General features: G+C 40.8%; 5 non-coding genes across 5 annotated transcripts; all 5 read left to right on the forward strand.

Annotated features, from left to right (window-relative positions):
- The first annotated feature begins 5,977 nt into the window (after nucleotides 1-5,977).
- Nucleotides 5,978-6,050, forward strand: trnar-ccu (transfer RNA arginine (anticodon CCU)). The gene has a single exon. It is a non-coding gene; the product is annotated as a tRNA-Arg (tRNA).
- A 2,235-nt stretch (nucleotides 6,051-8,285) lies between these two features.
- trnar-ccu (transfer RNA arginine (anticodon CCU)) lies at nucleotides 8,286-8,358 on the forward strand. Its single transcript has one exon. It is a non-coding gene; the product is annotated as a tRNA-Arg (tRNA).
- Nucleotides 8,359-14,695: 6,337 nt separating this feature from the next.
- trnar-ccu (transfer RNA arginine (anticodon CCU)) lies at nucleotides 14,696-14,768 on the forward strand. Its single transcript has one exon. It is a non-coding gene; the product is annotated as a tRNA-Arg (tRNA).
- A 2,235-nt stretch (nucleotides 14,769-17,003) lies between these two features.
- Nucleotides 17,004-17,076, forward strand: trnar-ccu (transfer RNA arginine (anticodon CCU)). The gene has a single exon. It is a non-coding gene; the product is annotated as a tRNA-Arg (tRNA).
- Nucleotides 17,077-18,207: 1,131 nt separating this feature from the next.
- Nucleotides 18,208-18,280, forward strand: trnar-ccu (transfer RNA arginine (anticodon CCU)). Its single transcript has one exon. It is a non-coding gene; the product is annotated as a tRNA-Arg (tRNA).
- The last annotated feature ends 383 nt before the right edge of the window (nucleotides 18,281-18,663 follow it).

The raw sequence follows: 18,663 nt of genomic DNA on the forward strand, positions 1-18,663 counted from the left end.
GGAACATGATAATTAATATGACTTTGGGGGGTTGACTCATTTAAACTGACATATTCTTCCTGCTGCAACCACGTTTCAGTGAGACAAAATAAACCAATTTGATGATCATTTATCAAGTCATTTACTAACAAAGATTTAGAAGAGAGAGATCTGATATTTAATAATCCACATTTGAAAGTTTTGGGTTTTGGTTCAGTATGAGCAGTTGTATTACCCAAAGGGTTCGAGTCCAATCTGGTTTGGTTCAAAGCAGAGTGGCGCAGCGGAAGCGTGCTGGGCCCATAACCCAGAGGTCGATGGATCGAAACCATCCTCTGCTAACTGTGTTTTGTAAGCTGACTTAGGGCCTTTACAACCTTTTAGTAAAGTGAACCAGATACAGAAAGTACATATTCACCTACTGTACAATTCCAGATGCATATGAGCTTGGGAATGCAATTTTTGTATATTTCACATTCTTTTCTCTGCTCTTTCAAATGCTTTCCTCCATCTTACTATACTAACTGCTTTTATTGTCATTATTGTGTTACCCAAAGGGTTCGAGTCCCATCTGGAGTGGTTGACAGCAGAGTGGCGCAGCGGAAGCGTGCTGGGCCCATAACCCAAAGGTCGACGGTTCGAAACTATCCTCTGCTAACTGTGTTTTGTAAGCTGACTTAGGGCTTTTACAACATTTTAGTAAAGTGAACCAGATACAGAAAGTACATATTCACCTACTGTACAATTCCAGATGCATATCAGCTTGGGAATGCAATTATTGTATATTTCACATTCTTTTCTCTGCTCTTTCAAATGCTTTCCTCCATCTTACTATACTAACTGCTTTTATTGTCATTATTGTGTTACCCAAAGGGTTCGACTCCAATCTGGTGTCGTTGAAAGCAGAGTGGCGCAGCGGAAGCGTGCTGGGCCCAAAACCCAGAGGTCGATGGGTCGAAACCATCCTCTGCTAACTGTGTTTTGTAAGCTGACTTAGGGCCTTTACAACCTCTTAGTAAAGTGAACCAGATACAGAAAGTACATATTCACCTACTGTACAATTCCAGATGCATATCCGCTTGGGAATGCAATTATTGTATATTTCACATTCTTTTCTCTGCTCTTTCAAATGCTTTCCTCCATCTTACTATACTAACTGCTTTTATTGTCATTATTGTGCTACCCAAAGGGTTCGAGTCCAATCTGGGGTACAATGCCAGTTTCATATCAGCATGGCAATCTAGTTTCTACGTGTTTCACATCTTTTTCTTTGCACTTTTAAAAATTTCCCTTCTACTCACTATATCTACTGCATTTGGGGCCATTATTGTGTTACCCAAAGCCAACATGGCATGTCTCACATTATGCTCTGTCTAGGAAGCAACTGTTTGGTGGAAGAACTGATGAGTAAAGGTGTTTGAGATGCCCCAGTGGCCTAATGGATAAGGCACTGGCGTTGAGTGAGGATTTTTAACTATAAGCTTTATCAAAAAGGAAAGTTTTAAGCCTAGTCTTAAAAGTAGAGAGGGTGTCTGCTCCCCGAATTTGGATTGGAAGCTGGTTCCACAGGAGAGGAGCTTGATAGCTAAAGGCTCTGCCTCCCATTCTACTTTTGCAAACTCTGGGAACCACAAGTAGGCCAGTATTTTGGGATCGAAGTGGTCTAATTGGGCGATACAGGACTATGAGATCTATTAAATATGATGGAGCTTGACCATTAAGAGCTTTGTATGTAAGGAGGAGGGTTTTGAACTCTATTCTAGATTTTATGGGAAGCCAATGAAGAGAAGCTAGTGAAGGTGAAATATGATCTCTCTTTCCTAATCCAGTCAGCACTCTTGCTGCAGCATTTTGGATTAATTGAAGGCTTTTTAGAGAGTTATTAGGACACCCCAGAAGTAGGGAATTACAGTAGTCCAACCTAGAAGTAACAAATGCATGGACAAGTTTTTCGGCATCACTTTGAGACAGGATGCTTCTAATTTTAGCAATGTTCCGTAGGTGGAAGAAGGCTGTTCTAGACATTTGTCTTTTATGTGACGTAAACGCCAAATCTTGGTCAAAGATAACTCCAAGGTTCCTCACCGTAGTACTAGAGGCCAAAGTTATGTCATCTAGAGTAACTATATTGTTAGACAGCATATTTCTCATGTTTTTAGGCCCAAAGAGGATGATTTCAGTTTTGTCTGAATTTAGAAGTAGGAAATTGTAGGACATCCAGTTCTTTATGTCTTTTAGACATGCTTCAAATTTGACTAATTGGTTAGTATCTTCTGGTTTCACAGATAAATAGAGCTGGGTATCATCTGCATATCAGTGGAAGTTTATGGAATGTTTCCTAATGATTTTGCCTAAAGGTGACATGTAGAGATTAAAAAGTATTGGTCCTAACACAGAGCCCTGTGGAACTCCATAGCTGACTTTGGTGCATAAAGAAGAGTCATCATTAACATGAACAAGTTGGAATCTGTCTGACAGATAAGATTTAAACCAATGTAATGTGGTTCCTTTAATCCCAAATCCATGTTCTAGTCTCTGTAATAAAATGTTGTGGTCAATGGTGTCAAATGCGGCACTAAGGTCTAGTAAGACGAGTACAGACACAAGTCCATTATCTGAAGCCAGGAGAAGATCATTGGAGACTTTTACCAGTGCTGTTTCTGTACTGTGATGAGCTCTAAATCCTGACTGAAAGTCTTCATACAAATTATTCCTGTAAAGGTGATCACATAATTGTTTTGCAACTACTTTTTCAAGGATTTTAGAAATAAACGGGAGATTTGATATTGGTCTATAGTTGGCTAAATCCCCTGGATCAAGACAAGGTTTTTTAAGTAATGGTTTGATTACAGCAACTTTATAGGCCTTTGGTACATAGCCAGTTTCTAAAGATAGGTTAATCAAATCTAATATGAAAGTGTCTATTAAAGGTAGAACATCTTTAACCAATTTGGTTGGAACAGGGTCTAAAAGACATGTTGTTAGTTTTGAGGAGGCGGTAGTTGAACTTAGCTCAGTGAGATCTATGGGTGAAAAGCAGTCTAAGATGGATTGGGGCCTTATTGAGGATTCTATAGCTGTTGTACATGAAGATCTAGCCGTAATATTTGTAGGGAGGATCTGGTGAATCTTTTCCCTAATGGCTACAATTTTACTAGTAAAGAAAGTCATAAAGTCATTGCTGCTCAAAGTTAAGGGAATACTAGGCTCAACAGAACTATGGCTCTTAGTCAGCCTGGCTACAGTGCTGAACAGAAACCGGGGGTTGTTCTTGTTTTCCTCTATTAATGCGGAATAATATGCTGTTCTGGCATCACGGAGAGCTTTTTTGTATGTTTTTAAACTGTTTTTCCAGGCTAACCGGGATTCTTCTAAATTAGTGGAACGCCACTTCCTCTCTAGCTTTCGTGTTGCCTGCTTTAAGCTGTGCATTTGTGAATTGTACCATGGAGGTCGGCTCCTCTGATTCACTGCCTTCTATTTCAAAGGGGCAACTGTATCTAGTATCCTACGCAGTGAGGCGGCAGAATCGTCAACTAAATAATCAATTTGCACAGGAGTAAGATGGCTACTCACCATAGTATTGACACATGGTGGTGAAAAAGATGAAGAAATAATTTCTTTAAATGTATTCACAGCATTTTCAGATAAACATCTGCTGTAGTGGAATTTTTTCCTAACTGCTGTATAGTCCGTTATTGTAAATTCAAATGTTATTAGAAAATGGTCAGACAGAAGAGAATTATGAGGAAATACTATTAAATTATCAGTTTCAATGCCATATGTAAGGACAAGGTCTAACGTGTGACTAAAACAATGAGTGGGTTTATTTACATTTTGGGAAAAACCAATTGAATCTAATAATGAATTAAACGCAGTGCTCAGACAGTTACTGTCAGCATCTACATGAATGTTAAAGTCACCCACTATAATGACTTTATCTGTACTAAGCACTAAATCAGATAGAAAATCAGAAAATTCAATCAAAAACTCTGAATAAGGGACTGGAGGACGGTACACGATAACAAATAATAGTGGTTTTTGAGTTTTCCAGTTTGGGTGTGAAAGGCTAAGAGTAAGACTCTCAAATGAGGTATAACTATGTTTAGGTCTAGGAATTATTGATAAGCTAGAGTGAAATATTGCTGCTACTCCTCCACCTCGGCCTGTGCATCTAGGAACATGATAATTAATATGACTTTGGGGGGTTGACTCATTTAAACTGACATATTCTTCCTGCTGCAACCACGTTTCAGTGAGACAAAATAAACCAATTTGATGATCATTTATCAAGTCATTTACTAACAAAGATTTAGAAGAGAGAGATCTGATGTTTAATAATCCACATTTAAAAGTTTTGGGTTTTGGTTCAGTATGAGCAGTTGTATTACCCAAAGGGTTCGAGTCCAATCTGGTGTGGTTCAAAGCAGAGTGGCGCAGCGGAAGCGTGCTGGGCCCATAACCCAGAGGTCGATGGATCGAAACCATCCTCTGCTAACTGTGTTTTGTAAGCTGACTTAGGGCCTTTACAACCTTTTAGTAAAGTGAACCAGATACAGAAAGTACATATTCACCTACTGTACAATTCCAGATGCATATGAGCTTGGGAATGCAATTTATGTATATTTCACATTCTTTTCTCTGCTCTTTCAAATGCTTTCCTCCATCTTACTATACTAACTGCTTTTATTGTCATTATTGTGTTACCCAAAGGGTTCGAGTCCCATCTGGGGTGGTTGACAGCAGAGTGGCTCAGCGGAAGCTTGCTGGGCCCATAACCCAAAGGTCGATGGTTCGAAACTATCCTCTGCTAACTGTGTTTTGTAAGCTGACTTAGGGCCTTTACAACCTTTTAGTAAAGTGAACCAGATACAGAAAGTACATATTCACCTACTGTAATATTCCAGATGCATATCAGCTTGGGAATGCAATTTTTGTATATTTCACATTCTTTTCTCTGCTCTTTCAAATGCTTTCCTCCATCTTACTATACTAACTGCTTTTATTGTCATTATTGTGTTACCCAAAGGGTTCGAGTCCAATCTGGGGTACAATGCCAGTTTCATATCAGCATGGCATTCTAGTTTCTACGTGTTTCACATCTTTTTCTTTGCACTTTTAAAAATTTCCCTTCTACTCACTATATCTACTGCATTTGGGGCCATTATTGTGTTACCCAAAGCCAACATGGCATGGCTCACATTATGCTCTGTATAGGAAGCAACTGTTTGGTGGAAGAACTGATGAGTAAAGGTGTTTGAGATGCCCCAGTGGCCTATTGGATAAGGCACTGGCCTCCTAAGCCAGGGATTGTGGGTTCAAGTCCTATCTGGGGTGGTTGACAGCAGAGTGGTACAGCGGAAGCGTGCTGGACCCATAACCCAGAGGTCGATGGATCGAAACCATCCTCTGCTAACTATGTTTTGTAAGCTGACTTAGGGCCTTTACAACCTTTTAGTAAACTGAACCAGATACAGAAAGTAAATATTCACCTCCTGTACAATTCCAGATGCATATCAGCTTGGGAATGCAATTTTTGTATATTTCAAATTCCTTTCTCTGCTCTTTTAAATGGTTTCCTCCATCTTACTATACTAACTGCTTTTATTGTCATTATTTTGTTACCCAAAGGGTTCGAGTCCAATCTGGGGTACAATGCCAGTTTCATATCAGCATTGGAAACTAGTTTCTATGTGTTTCACATCTTTTTCTTTGCACTTTTAAAAATTTCCCTTCTACTCACTATATCTACTACATTTGGGGCCATTATTGTGTTACCCAAAGGGTTCGAGTCCAATCTGGTGTACAATGCCAGTTTCATCTCAGCATGGCAATCTAGTTTCTACGTATTTCACATCTTTTCCCTTCTACTCACTATATCTACTGCATTTGGGGCCATTACTGTGTTACCCAAAGCCAACATGGCATGTCTCACATTATGCTCTGTATAGGAAGCAACTGTTAGTTGGAAGAACTGAGGAGTAAAGGTGTTTGTGATGCCCCAGTGGCCTAATGGATAATGCACTGGCCTCCTAAGCCAGGGATTGTGGGTTCGAGTCCCATCTGGGGTGGTTGACAGCAGAGTAGCGCAGCAAAAGCGTGCTGGGCCCATAACCCAGAGGTCAATAGATTGAAACCATCCTTTGCTAACTGTGTTTTGTAAGCTGACTTAGGGCCTTTACAACCTTTAAGTAAAGTGATCCAGATACAGAAAGTACATATTCACCTACTGTAATATTCCAGATGCATATCAGCTTGGGAATGCAATTTTTGTATATTTCACATTCTTTTCTCTGCTCTTTCAAATGCTTTCCTCCATCTTACTATACTAACTGCTTTTATTGTCATTATTGTGTTACCCAAAGGGTTCGAGTCCAATCTGGCGTGGTTGAAAGCAGAGTGGCGCAGCGGAAGCGTGCTGGGCCCATAACCCAGAGGTCAATAGATTGAAACCATCCTTTGCTAACTGTGTTTTGTAAGCTGACTTAGGGCCTTTACAACCTTTAAGTAAAGTGATCCAGATACAGAAAGTACATATTCACCTACTGTAATATTCCAGATGCATATCAGCTTGGGAATGCAATTTTTGTATATTTCACATTCTTTTCTCTGCTCTTTCAAATGCTTTCCTCCATCTTACTATACTAACTGCTTTTATTGTCATTATTGTGTTACCCAAAGGGTTCGAGTCCAATCTGGGGTACAATGCCAGTTTCATATCAGCATGGCAATCTAGTTTCTACGTGTTTCACATCTTTTTCTTTGCACTTTTAAAAATATCCCTTCCACTGTTATGCTGATGATACCCAGCTATATTTATATATGGAACCAGATGAAAATAATCAGTTAATAAAGCTTCAAGCATGCCTACAAGACATAAAGGCCTGGATGTCCCACAATTTTTTACTTTTAAACTCAGACAAAACTGAATTCATAGTATTTGGGCCCAAAAATCTCAGAGATATGATGTCCAACCATATTGTTACACTAGATGGCATAAGCCTGGCCTCCAGTACTACTGCAAGGAACCTTGGAGTTATGTTTGATCAGGATCTGTCCTTTAACTCACATATAAAACAAATCTCTAGAACAGCCTTCTTCCACCTACGGAACATTGCCAAAATTAGGAGCATCCTGTCTCAAAGTGATGCCGAAAAACTGGTCCATGCATTTGTTACCTCTAGGTTTGACCACTGTAATTCCCTACTTTCAGGATGCCCCAGTAACTCCCTAAAGAGCCTGCAATTAATCCAAAATGCTGCAGCAAGAGTGCTGACTGGAACTAGCAAGAGAGATCATATTTCACCTTCACTAGCTTCTCTCCATTGGCTTCCAATTAAATGTAGAATAGAATTTGAAACCCTGCTTCTTACATATAAAGCTCTGAATGGTCAGGCTCCATCATATTTAGAAGACCTCATAGCACCATATCATCCCAGTAGACCACTTTGCTCTCAGAATGCAGGCCTACTTGTGGTTCCCAGAATTTCCAAAAGTAGAATGGGAGGTAGAGCCTTTAGCTATCAAGCTCCTCTCTTGTGAAACCAGCTCCCAGTTCAGATTCGGGAAGCAGACAGCCTCTCTACTTTTAAGTCTAGGCTTAAAACCTTCCTTTTTAATAAAGCATATAGTTATTTATAGTTATGCTGCCATAGGCTTAGACTGCTGGGGGACCCACCCCCCAATGCACTGAGCTCCTTTCCTCCTCTTGACCATCTCTCCTCTCCTCTCATCCCGCAATTGTCACCACTGTATGTCATTAACTCTGTGTGTTCTCTCCCGTAGTTGTCTTTGTCATCCTCTGTCCCCTTCTCTCTGTCCCTTTCTGCAGGTGTCCCCCGGCTTTGAAGCTGTGTGTCTTCCAGCGTGAAGCTACTGGTCCTACCAATCTGCCCAATGTTTTGTTGTTGCTTTTTGTTGCTCTGTTCTTTTCCCTCTCCCCTTTCCACTCACCCCAACCGGTCGAGGCAAATGGCCGTCCACCCTGAGCCTGGTTCTGCTGGAGGTTTCTTCCGTTAAAGGGAGTTTTTCCTCTCCACTGTTGCCTATGGCTTGCTCCAGGGGGAATTGTTGGGTTCTCTTTATATATCTTTATAATCTTGACTTTATTCTGTAAAGTGCCCTGAGATGACTTTGTTGTGAATTGGCACTATATAAATAAAGTTGAATTGAATTGAACTCACTATATCTACTGCATATGGGGCCATTATTGTGTTACCCAAAGCCAACATGGCATGTCTCACATTATGCTCTGTATAGGAAGCAACTGTTTGGTGGAAGAACTGATGAGTAAAGGTGATTGAGATGCCCCAGTGGCCTAATGGATAAGGCACTGGCCTCCTAAGCCAGGGATTGTGGGTTCAAGTCCCATCTGGGGTGGTTGACAGCAGAGTGGCGCAGCGGAAGCGTGCTGGGCCCATAACCCAGAGGTCGATGGATCGAAACCATCCTCTGCTAACTGTGTTTTGTAAGCTGACTTAGGGCCTTTACAACCTCTTAGTAAAGTGAACCAGATACAGAAAGTACATATTCACCTACTATACAATTCCAGATGCATATCAGCTTGGGAATGCAATTATTGTATATTTCACATTCTTTTCTCTGCTCTTTCAAATGCTTTCCTCCATCTTACTATACTAACTGCTTTTATTGTCATTATTGTGCTACCCAAAGGGTTCGAGTCCAATCTGGGGTACAATGCCAGTTTCATATCAGCATGGCAATCTAGTTTCTACGTGTTTCACATCTTTTTCTTTGCACTTTTAAAAATTTCCCTTCTACTCACTATATCTACTGCATTTGGGGCCATTATTGTGTTACCCAAAGCCAACATGGCATGTCTCACATTATGCTCTGTCTAGGAAGCAACTGTTTGGTGGAAGAACTGATGAGTAAAGGTGTTTGAGAGGCCCCAGTGGCCTAATGGCTAAGGCACTGGCCTCTTAAGCCAGGGATTGTCGGTTCAAGTCCCATCTGGGGTGGTTGACAGCAGAGTGGCGCAGCGGAAGCGTGCTGGGCCCATAACCCAGAGGTCGATGGATCGAAACCATCCTCTGCTAACTGTGTTTTGTAAGCTGACTTAGGGCCTTTACAACCTTTTAGTAAAGTGAACCAGATACAGAAAGTACATATTCACCTACTGTACAATTCCAGATGCATATGAGCTTGGGAATGCAATTTTTGTATATTTCACATTCTTTTCTCTGCTCTTTCAAATGCTTTCCTCCATCTTACTATACTAACTGCTTTTATTGTCATTATTGTGTTACCCAAAGGGTTCGAGTCCCATCTGGAGTGGTTGACAGCAGAGTGGCGCAGCGGAAGCGTGCTGGGCCCATAACCCAAAGGTCGACGGTTCGAAACTATCCTCTGCTAACTGTGTTTTGTAAGCTGACTTAGGGCTTTTACAACATTTTAGTAAAGTGAACCAGATACAGAAAGTACATATTCACCTACTGTACAATTCCAGATGCATATCAGCTTGGGAATGCAATTATTGTATATTTCACATTCTTTTCTCTGCTCTTTCAAATGCTTTCCTCCATCTTACTATACTAACTGCTTTTATTGTCATTATTGTGTTACCCAAAGGGTTCGACTCCAATCTGGTGTCGTTGAAAGCAGAGTGGCGCAGCGGAAGCGTGCTGGGCCCAAAACCCAGAGGTCGATGGGTCGAAACCATCCTCTGCTAACTGTGTTTTGTAAGCTGACTTAGGGCCTTTACAACCTCTTAGTAAAGTGAACCAGATACAGAAAGTACATATTCACCTACTGTACAATTCCAGATGCATATCCGCTTGGGAATGCAATTATTGTATATTTCACATTCTTTTCTCTGCTCTTTCAAATGCTTTCCTCCATCTTACTATACTAACTGCTTTTATTGTCATTATTGTGCTACCCAAAGGGTTCGAGTCCAATCTGGGGTACAATGCCAGTTTCATATCAGCATGGCAATCTAGTTTCTACGTGTTTCACATCTTTTTCTTTGCACTTTTAAAAATTTCCCTTCTACTCACTATATCTACTGCATTTGGGGCCATTATTGTGTTACCCAAAGCCAACATGGCATGTCTCACATTATGCTCTGTCTAGGAAGCAACTGTTTGGTGGAAGAACTGATGAGTAAAGGTGTTTGAGATGCCCCAGTGGCCTAATGGATAAGGCACTGGCGTTGAGTGAGGATTTTTAACTATAAGCTTTATCAAAAAGGAAAGTTTTAAGCCTAGTCTTAAAAGTAGAGAGGGTGTCTGCTCCCCGAATTTGGATTGGAAGCTGGTTCCACAGGAGAGGAGCTTGATAGCTAAAGGCTCTGCCTCCCATTCTACTTTTGCAAACTCTGGGAACCACAAGTAGGCCAGTATTTTGGGATCGAAGTGGTCTAATTGGGCGATACAGGACTATGAGATCTATTAAATATGATGGAGCTTGACCATTAAGAGCTTTGTATGTAAGGAGGAGGGTTTTGAACTCTATTCTAGATTTTATGGGAAGCCAATGAAGAGAAGCTAGTGAAGGTGAAATATGATCTCTCTTTCCTAATCCAGTCAGCACTCTTGCTGCAGCATTTTGGATTAATTGAAGGCTTTTTAGAGAGTTATTAGGACACCCCAGAAGTAGGGAATTACAGTAGTCCAACCTAGAAGTAACAAATGCATGGACAAGTTTTTCGGCATCACTTTGAGACAGGATGCTTCTAATTTTAGCAATGTTCCGTAGGTGGAAGAAGGCTGTTCTAGACATTTGTCTTTTATGTGACGTAAACGCCAAATCTTGGTCAAAGATAACTCCAAGGTTCCTCACCGTAGTACTAGAGGCCAAAGTTATGTCATCTAGAGTAACTATATTGTTAGACAGCATATTTCTCATGTTTTTAGGCCCAAAGAGGATGATTTCAGTTTTGTCTGAATTTAGAAGTAGGAAATTGTAGGACATCCAGTTCTTTATGTCTTTTAGACATGCTTCAAATTTGACTAATTGGTTAGTATCTTCTGGTTTCACAGATAAATAGAGCTGGGTATCATCTGCATATCAGTGGAAGTTTATGGAATGTTTCCTAATGATTTTGCCTAAAGGTGACATGTAGAGATTAAAAAGTATTGGTCCTAACACAGAGCCCTGTGGAACTCCATAGCTGACTTTGGTGCATAAAGAAGAGTCATCATTAACATGAACAAGTTGGAATCTGTCTGACAGATAAGATTTAAACCAATGTAATGTGGTTCCTTTAATCCCAAATCCATGTTCTAGTCTCTGTAATAAAATGTTGTGGTCAATGGTGTCAAATGCGGCACTAAGGTCTAGTAAGACGAGTACAGACACAAGTCCATTATCTGAAGCCAGGAGAAGATCATTGGAGACTTTTACCAGTGCTGTTTCTGTACTGTGATGAGCTCTAAATCCTGACTGAAAGTCTTCATACAAATTATTCCTGTAAAGGTGATCACATAATTGTTTTGCAACTACTTTTTCAAGGATTTTAGAAATAAACGGGAGATTTGATATTGGTCTATAGTTGGCTAAATCCCCTGGATCAAGACAAGGTTTTTTAAGTAATGGTTTGATTACAGCAACTTTATAGGCCTTTGGTACATAGCCAGTTTCTAAAGATAGGTTAATCAAATCTAATATGAAAGTGTCTATTAAAGGTAGAACATCTTTAAGCAATTTGGTTGGAACAGGGTCTAAAAGACATGTTGTTAGTTTTGAGGAGGCGGTAGTTGAACTTAGCTCAGTGAGATCTATGGGTGAAAAGCAGTCTAAGATGGATTGGGGCCTTATTGAGGATTCTATAGCTGTTGTACATGAAGATCTAGCCGTAATATTTGTAGGGAGGATCTGGTGAATCTTTTCCCTAATGGCTACAATTTTACTAGTAAAGAAAGTCATAAAGTCATTGCTGCTCAAAGTTAAGGGAATACTAGGCTCAACAGAACTATGGCTCTTAGTCAGCCTGGCTACAGTGCTGAACAGAAACCGGGGGTTGTTCTTGTTTTCCTCTATTAATGCGGAATAATATGCTGTTCTGGCATCACGGAGAGCTTTTTTGTATGTTTTTAAACTGTTTTTCCAGGCTAACCGGGATTCTTCTAAATTAGTGGAACGCCACTTCCTCTCTAGCTTTCGTGTTGCCTGCTTTAAGCTGTGCATTTGTGAATTGTACCATGGAGGTCGGCTCCTCTGATTCACTGCCTTCTATTTCAAAGGGGCAACTGTATCTAGTATCCTACGCAGTGAGGCGGCAGAATCGTCAACTAAATAATCAATTTGCACAGGAGTAAGATGGCTACTCACCATAGTATTGACACATGGTGGTGAAAAAGATGAAGAAATAATTTCTTTAAATGTATTCACAGCATTTTCAGATAAACATCTGCTGTAGTGGAATTTTTTCCTAACTGCTGTATAGTCCGTTATTGTAAATTCAAATGTTATTAGAAAATGGTCAGACAGAAGAGAATTATGAGGAAATACTATTAAATTATCAGTTTCAATGCCATATGTAAGGACAAGGTCTAACGTGTGACTAAAACAATGAGTGGGTTTATTTACATTTTGGGAAAAACCAATTGAATCTAATAATGAATTAAACGCAGTGCTCAGACAGTTACTGTCAGCATCTACATGAATGTTAAAGTCACCCACTATAATGACTTTATCTGTACTAAGCACTAAATCAGATAGAAAATCAGAAAATTCAATCAAAAACTCTGAATAAGGGACTGGAGGACGGTACACGATAACAAATAATAGTGGTTTTTGAGTTTTCCAGTTTGGGTGTGAAAGGCTAAGAGTAAGACTCTCAAATGAGGTATAACTATGTTTAGGTCTAGGAATTATTGATAAGCTAGAGTGAAATATTGCTGCTACTCCTCCACCTCGGCCTGTGCATCTAGGAACATGATAATTAATATGACTTTGGGGGGTTGACTCATTTAAACTGACATATTCTTCCTGCTGCAACCACGTTTCACTGAGACAAAATAAACCAATTTGATGATCATTTATCAAGTCATTTACTAACAAAGATTTAGAAGAGAGAGATCTGATGTTTAATAATCCACATTTAAAAGTTTTGGGTTTTGGTTCAGTATGAGCAGTTGTATTACCCAAAGGGTTCGAGTCCAATCTGGTGTGGTTCAAAGCAGAGTGGCGCAGCGGAAGCGTGCTGGGCCCATAACCCAGAGGTCGATGGATCGAAACCATCCTCTGCTAACTGTGTTTTGTAAGCTGACTTAGGGCCTTTACAACCTTTTAGTAAAGTGAACCAGATACAGAAAGTACATATTCACCTACTGTACAATTCCAGATGCATATGAGCTTGGGAATGCAATTTATGTATATTTCACATTCTTTTCTCTGCTCTTTCAAATGCTTTCCTCCATCTTACTATACTAACTGCTTTTATTGTCATTATTGTGTTACCCAAAGGGTTCGAGTCCCATCTGGGGTGGTTGACAGCAGAGTGGCTCAGCGGAAGCGTGCTGGGCCCATAACCCAAAGGTCGATGGTTCGAAACTATCCTCTGCTAACTGTGTTTTGTAAGCTGACTTAGGGCCTTTACAACCTTTTAGTAAAGTGAACCAGATACAGAAAGTACATATTCACCTACTGTAATATTCCAGATGCAGATCAGCTTGGGAATGCAATTTTTGTATATTTCACATTCTTTTCTCTGCTCTTTCAAATGCTTTCCTCCATCTTACTATACTAACTGCTTTTATTGTCATTATTGTGTTACCCAAAGGGTTCGAGTCCAATCTGGGGTACAATGCCAGTTTCATATCAGCATGGCATTCTAGTTTCTACGTGTTTCACATCTTTTTCTTTGCACTTTTAAAAATTTCCCTTCTACTCACTATATCTACTGCATTTGGGGCCATTATTGTGTTACCCAAAGCCAACATGGCATGGCTCACATTATGCTCTGTATAGGAAGCAACTGTTTGGTGGAAGAACTGATGAGTAAAGGTGTTTGAGATGCCCCAGTGGCCAATTGGATAAGGCACTGGCCTCCTAAGCCAGGGATTGTGGGTTCAAGTCCTATCTGGGGTGGTTGACAGCAGAGTGGTACAGCGGAAGCGTGCTGGACCCATAACCCAGAGGTCGATGGATCGAAACCATCCTCTGCTAACTGTGTTTTGTAAGCTGACTTAGGGCCTTTACAACCTTTTAGTAAACTGAACCAGATACAGAAAGTAAATATTCACCTCCTGTACAATTCCAGATGCATATCAGCTTGGGAATGCAATTTTTGTATATTTCAAATTCCTTTCTCTGCTCTTTTAAATGGTTTCCTCCATCTTACTATACTAACTGCTTTTATTGTCATTATTGTGTTACCCAAAGGGTTCGAGTACAATCTGGGGTACAATGCCAGTTTCATATCAGCATTGGAAACTAGTTTCTATGTGTTTCACATCTTTTTCTTTGCACTTTTAAAAATTTCCCTTCTACTCACTATATCTACTACATTTGGGGCCATTATTGTGTTACCCAAAGGGTTCGAGTCCAATCTGGTGTACAATGCCAGTTTCATCTCAGCATGGCAATCTAGTTTCTACGTATTTCACATCTTTTCCCTTCTACTCACTATATCTACTGCATTTGGGGCCATTACTGTGTTACCCAAAGCCAACATGGCATGTCTCACATTATGCTCTGTATAGGAAGCAACTGTTAGTTGGAAGAACTGAGGAGTAAAGGTGTTTGTGATGCCCCAGTGGCCTAATGGATAATGCACTGGCCTCCTAAGCCAGGGATTGTGGGTTCGAGTCCCATCTGGGGTGGTTGACAGCAGAGTGGCGCAGCAAAAGCGTGCTGGGCCCATAACCCAGAGGTCAATAGATTGAAACCATCCTTTGCTAACTGTGTTTTGTAAGCTGACTTAGGGCCTTTACAACCTTTAAGTAAAGTGATCCAGATACAGAAAGTACATATTCACCTACTGTAATATTCCAGATGCATATCAGCTTGGGAATGCAATTTTTGTATATTTCACATTCTTTTCTCTGCTCTTTCAAATGCTTTCCTCCATCTTACTATACTAACTGCTTTTATTGTCATTATTGTGTTACCCAAAGGGTTCGAGTCCAATCTGGCGTGGTTGAAAGCAGAGTGGCGCAGCGGAAGCGTGCTGGGCCCATAACCCAGAGGTCAATAGATTGAAACCATCCTTTGCTAACTGTGTTTTGTAAGCTGACTTAGGGCCTTTACAACCTTTAAGTAAAGTGATCCAGATACAGAAAGTACATATTCACCTACTGTAATATTCCAGATGCATATCAGCTTGGGAATGCAATTTTTGTATATTTCACATTCTTTTCTCTGCTCTTTCAAATGCTTTCCTCCATCTTACTATACTAACTGCTTTTATTGTCATTATTGTGTTACCCAAAGGGTTCGAGTCCAATCTGGGGTACAATGCCAGTTTCATATCAGCATGGCAATCTAGTTTCTACGTGTTTCACATCTTTTTCTTTGCACTTTTAAAAATATCCCTTCCACTGTTATGCTGATGATACCCAGCTATATTTATATATGGAACCAGATGAAAATAATCAGTTAATAAAGCTTCAAGCATGCCTACAAGACATAAAGGCCTGGATTTCCCACAATTTTTTACTTTTAAACTCAGACAAAACTGAATTCATAGTATTTGGGCCCAAAAATCTCAGAGATATGATGTCCAACCATATTGTTACACTAGATGGCATAAGCCTGGCCTCCAGTACTACTGCAAGGAACCTTGGAGTTATGTTTGATCAGGATCTGTCCTTTAACTCACATATAAAACAAATCTCTAGAACAGCCTTCTTCCACCTACGGAACATTGCCAAAATTAGGAGCATCCTGTCTCAAAGTGATGCCGAAAAACTGGTCCATGCATTTGTTACCTCTAGGTTTGACTACTGTAATTCCCTACTTTCAGGATGCCCCAGTAACTCCCTAAAGAGCCTGCAATTAATCCAAAATGCTGCAGCAAGAGTGCTGACTGGAACTAGCAAGAGAGATCATATTTCACCTTCACTAGCTTCTCTCCATTGGCTTCCAATTAAATGTAGAATAGAATTTGAAACCCTGCTTCTTACATATAAAGCTCTGAATGGTCAGGCTCCATCATATTTAGAAGACCTCATAGCACCATATCATCCCAGTAGACCACTTTGCTCTCAGAATGCAGGCCTACTTGTGGTTCCCAGAATTTCCAAAAGTAGAATGGGAGGTAGAGCCTTTAGCTATCAAGCTCCTCTCTTGTGAAACCAGCTCCCAGTTCAGATTCGGGAAGCAGACAGCCTCTCTACTTTTAAGTCTAGGCTTAAAACCTTCCTTTTTAATAAAGCATATAGTTATTTATAGTTATGCTGCCATAGGCTTAGACTGCTGGGGGACCCACCCCCCAATGCACTGAGCTCCTTTCCTCCTTTTGACCATCTCTCCTCTCCTCTCATCCCGCAATTGTCACCACTGTATGTCATTAACTCTGTGTGTTCTCTCCCGTAGTTGTCTTTGTCATCCTCTGTCCCCTTCTCTCTGTCCCTTTCTGCAGGTGTCCCCCGGCTTTGAAGCTGTGTGTCTTCCAGCGTGAAGCTACTGGTCCTACCAATCTGCCCAATGTTTTGTTTTTGCTTTTTGTTGCTCTGTTCTTTTCCCTCTCCCCTTTCCACTCACCCCAACCGGTCGAGGCAAATGGCCGTCCACCCTGAGCCTGGTTCTGCTGGAGGTTTCTTCCGTTAAAGGGAGTTTTTCCTCTCCACTGTTGCCTATGGCTTGCTCCAGGGGGAATTGTTGGGTTCTCTTTATATATCTTTATAATCTTGACTTTATTCTGTAAAGTGCCCTGAGATGACTTTGTTGTGAATTGGCACTATATAAATAAAGTTGAATTGAATTGAACTCACTATATCTACTGCATATGGGGCCATTATTGTGTTACCCAAAGCCAACATGGCATGTCTCACATTATGCTCTGTATAGGAAGCAACTGTTTGGTGGAAGAACTGATGAGTAAAGGTGATTGAGATGCCCCAGTGGCCTAATGGATAAGGCACTGGCCTCCTAAGCCAGGGATTGTGGGTTCAAGTCCCATCTGGGGTGGTTGACAGCAGAGTGGCGCAGCGGAAGCGTGCTGGGCCCATAACCCAGAGGTCGATGGATCGAAACCATCCTCTGCTAACTGTGTTTTGTAAGCTGACTTAGGGCCTTTACAACCTCTTAGTAAAGTGAACCAGATACAGAAAGTACATATTCACCTACTATACAATTCCAGATGCATATCAGCTTGGGAATGCAATTATTGTATATTTCACATTCTTTTCTCTGCTCTTTCAAATGCTTTCCTCCATCTTACTATACTAACTGCTTTTATTGTCATTATTGTGCTACCCAAAGGGTTCGAGTCCAATCTGGGGTACAATGCCAGTTTCATATCAGCATGGCAATCTAGTTTCTACGTGTTTCACATCTTTTTCTTTGCACTTTTAAAAATTTCCCTTCTACTCACTATATCTACTGCATTTGGGGCCATTATTGTGTTACCCAAAGCCAACATGGCATGTCTCACATTATGCTCTGTCTAGGAAGCAACTGTTTGGTGGAAGAACTGATGAGTAAAGGTGTTTGAGAGGCCCCAGTGGCCTAATGGCTAAGGCACTGGCCTCTTAAGCCAGGGATTGTTGGTTCAAGTCCCATCTGGGGTGGTTGACAGCAGAGTGGCGCAGCGGAAGCGTGCTGGGCCCATAACCCAGAGGTCGATGGATCGAAACCATCCTCTGCTAACTGTGTTTTGTAAGCTGACTTAGGGCCTTTACAACCTCTTAGTAAAGTGAACCAGATACAGAAAGTACATATTCACCTACTATACAATTCCAGATGCATATCAGCTTGGGAATGCAATTATTGTATATTTCACATTCTTTTCTCTGCTCTTTCAAATGCTTTCCTCCATCTTACTATACTAACTGCTTTTATTGTCATTATTGGTCTACCCAAAGGGTTCGAGTCCAATCTGGGGTACAATGCCAGTTTCATATCAGCATGGCAATCTAGTTTCTACGTGTTTCACATCTTTTTCTTTGCACTTTTAAAAATTTCCCTTCTACTCACTATATCTACTGCATTTGGGGCCATTATTGTGTTACCCAAAGCCAACATGGCATGTCTCACATTATGCTCTGTCTAGGAAGCAACTGTTTGGTGGAAGAACTGATGAGTAAAGGTGTTTGAGAGGCCCCAGTGGCCTAATGGATAAGGCACTGGCCTCCTAAGCCAGGGATTGTGGGTTCAAGTCCCATCTGGGGTGGTTGACAGCAGAGTGGCGCAGCGGAAGCGTGCTGGGCCCATAACCCAGAGGTCGATGGATCGAAACCATCCTCTGCTAACTGTGTTTTGTAAGCTGACTTAGGGCCTTTGCAACTTTTTAGTAAAGTGAACCAGATACAGAATGTACATATTCACCTACTGTACAATTCCAGATGCATATCAGCTTGGGAATGCAATTTTTGTATATTTCACATTCTTTTCTCTGCTCTTTCAAATGCTTTCCTCAATCTTACTATACTAACTGCTTTTATTGTCATTATTGTGTTACCCAAAGGGTTCGAGTCCAATCTGGTTTGGTTGAAAGCAGAGTGGCGCAGCAGAAGTGTGCTGGGCCCATAACCCAGAGGTCGATGGATCGAATCC

Source organism: Channa argus, unplaced genomic scaffold (genome assembly GCF_033026475.1).
Source record: "Channa argus isolate prfri unplaced genomic scaffold, Channa argus male v1.0 Contig013, whole genome shotgun sequence".
NCBI classification, from domain to species: domain Eukaryota; kingdom Metazoa; phylum Chordata; class Actinopteri; order Anabantiformes; family Channidae; genus Channa; species Channa argus.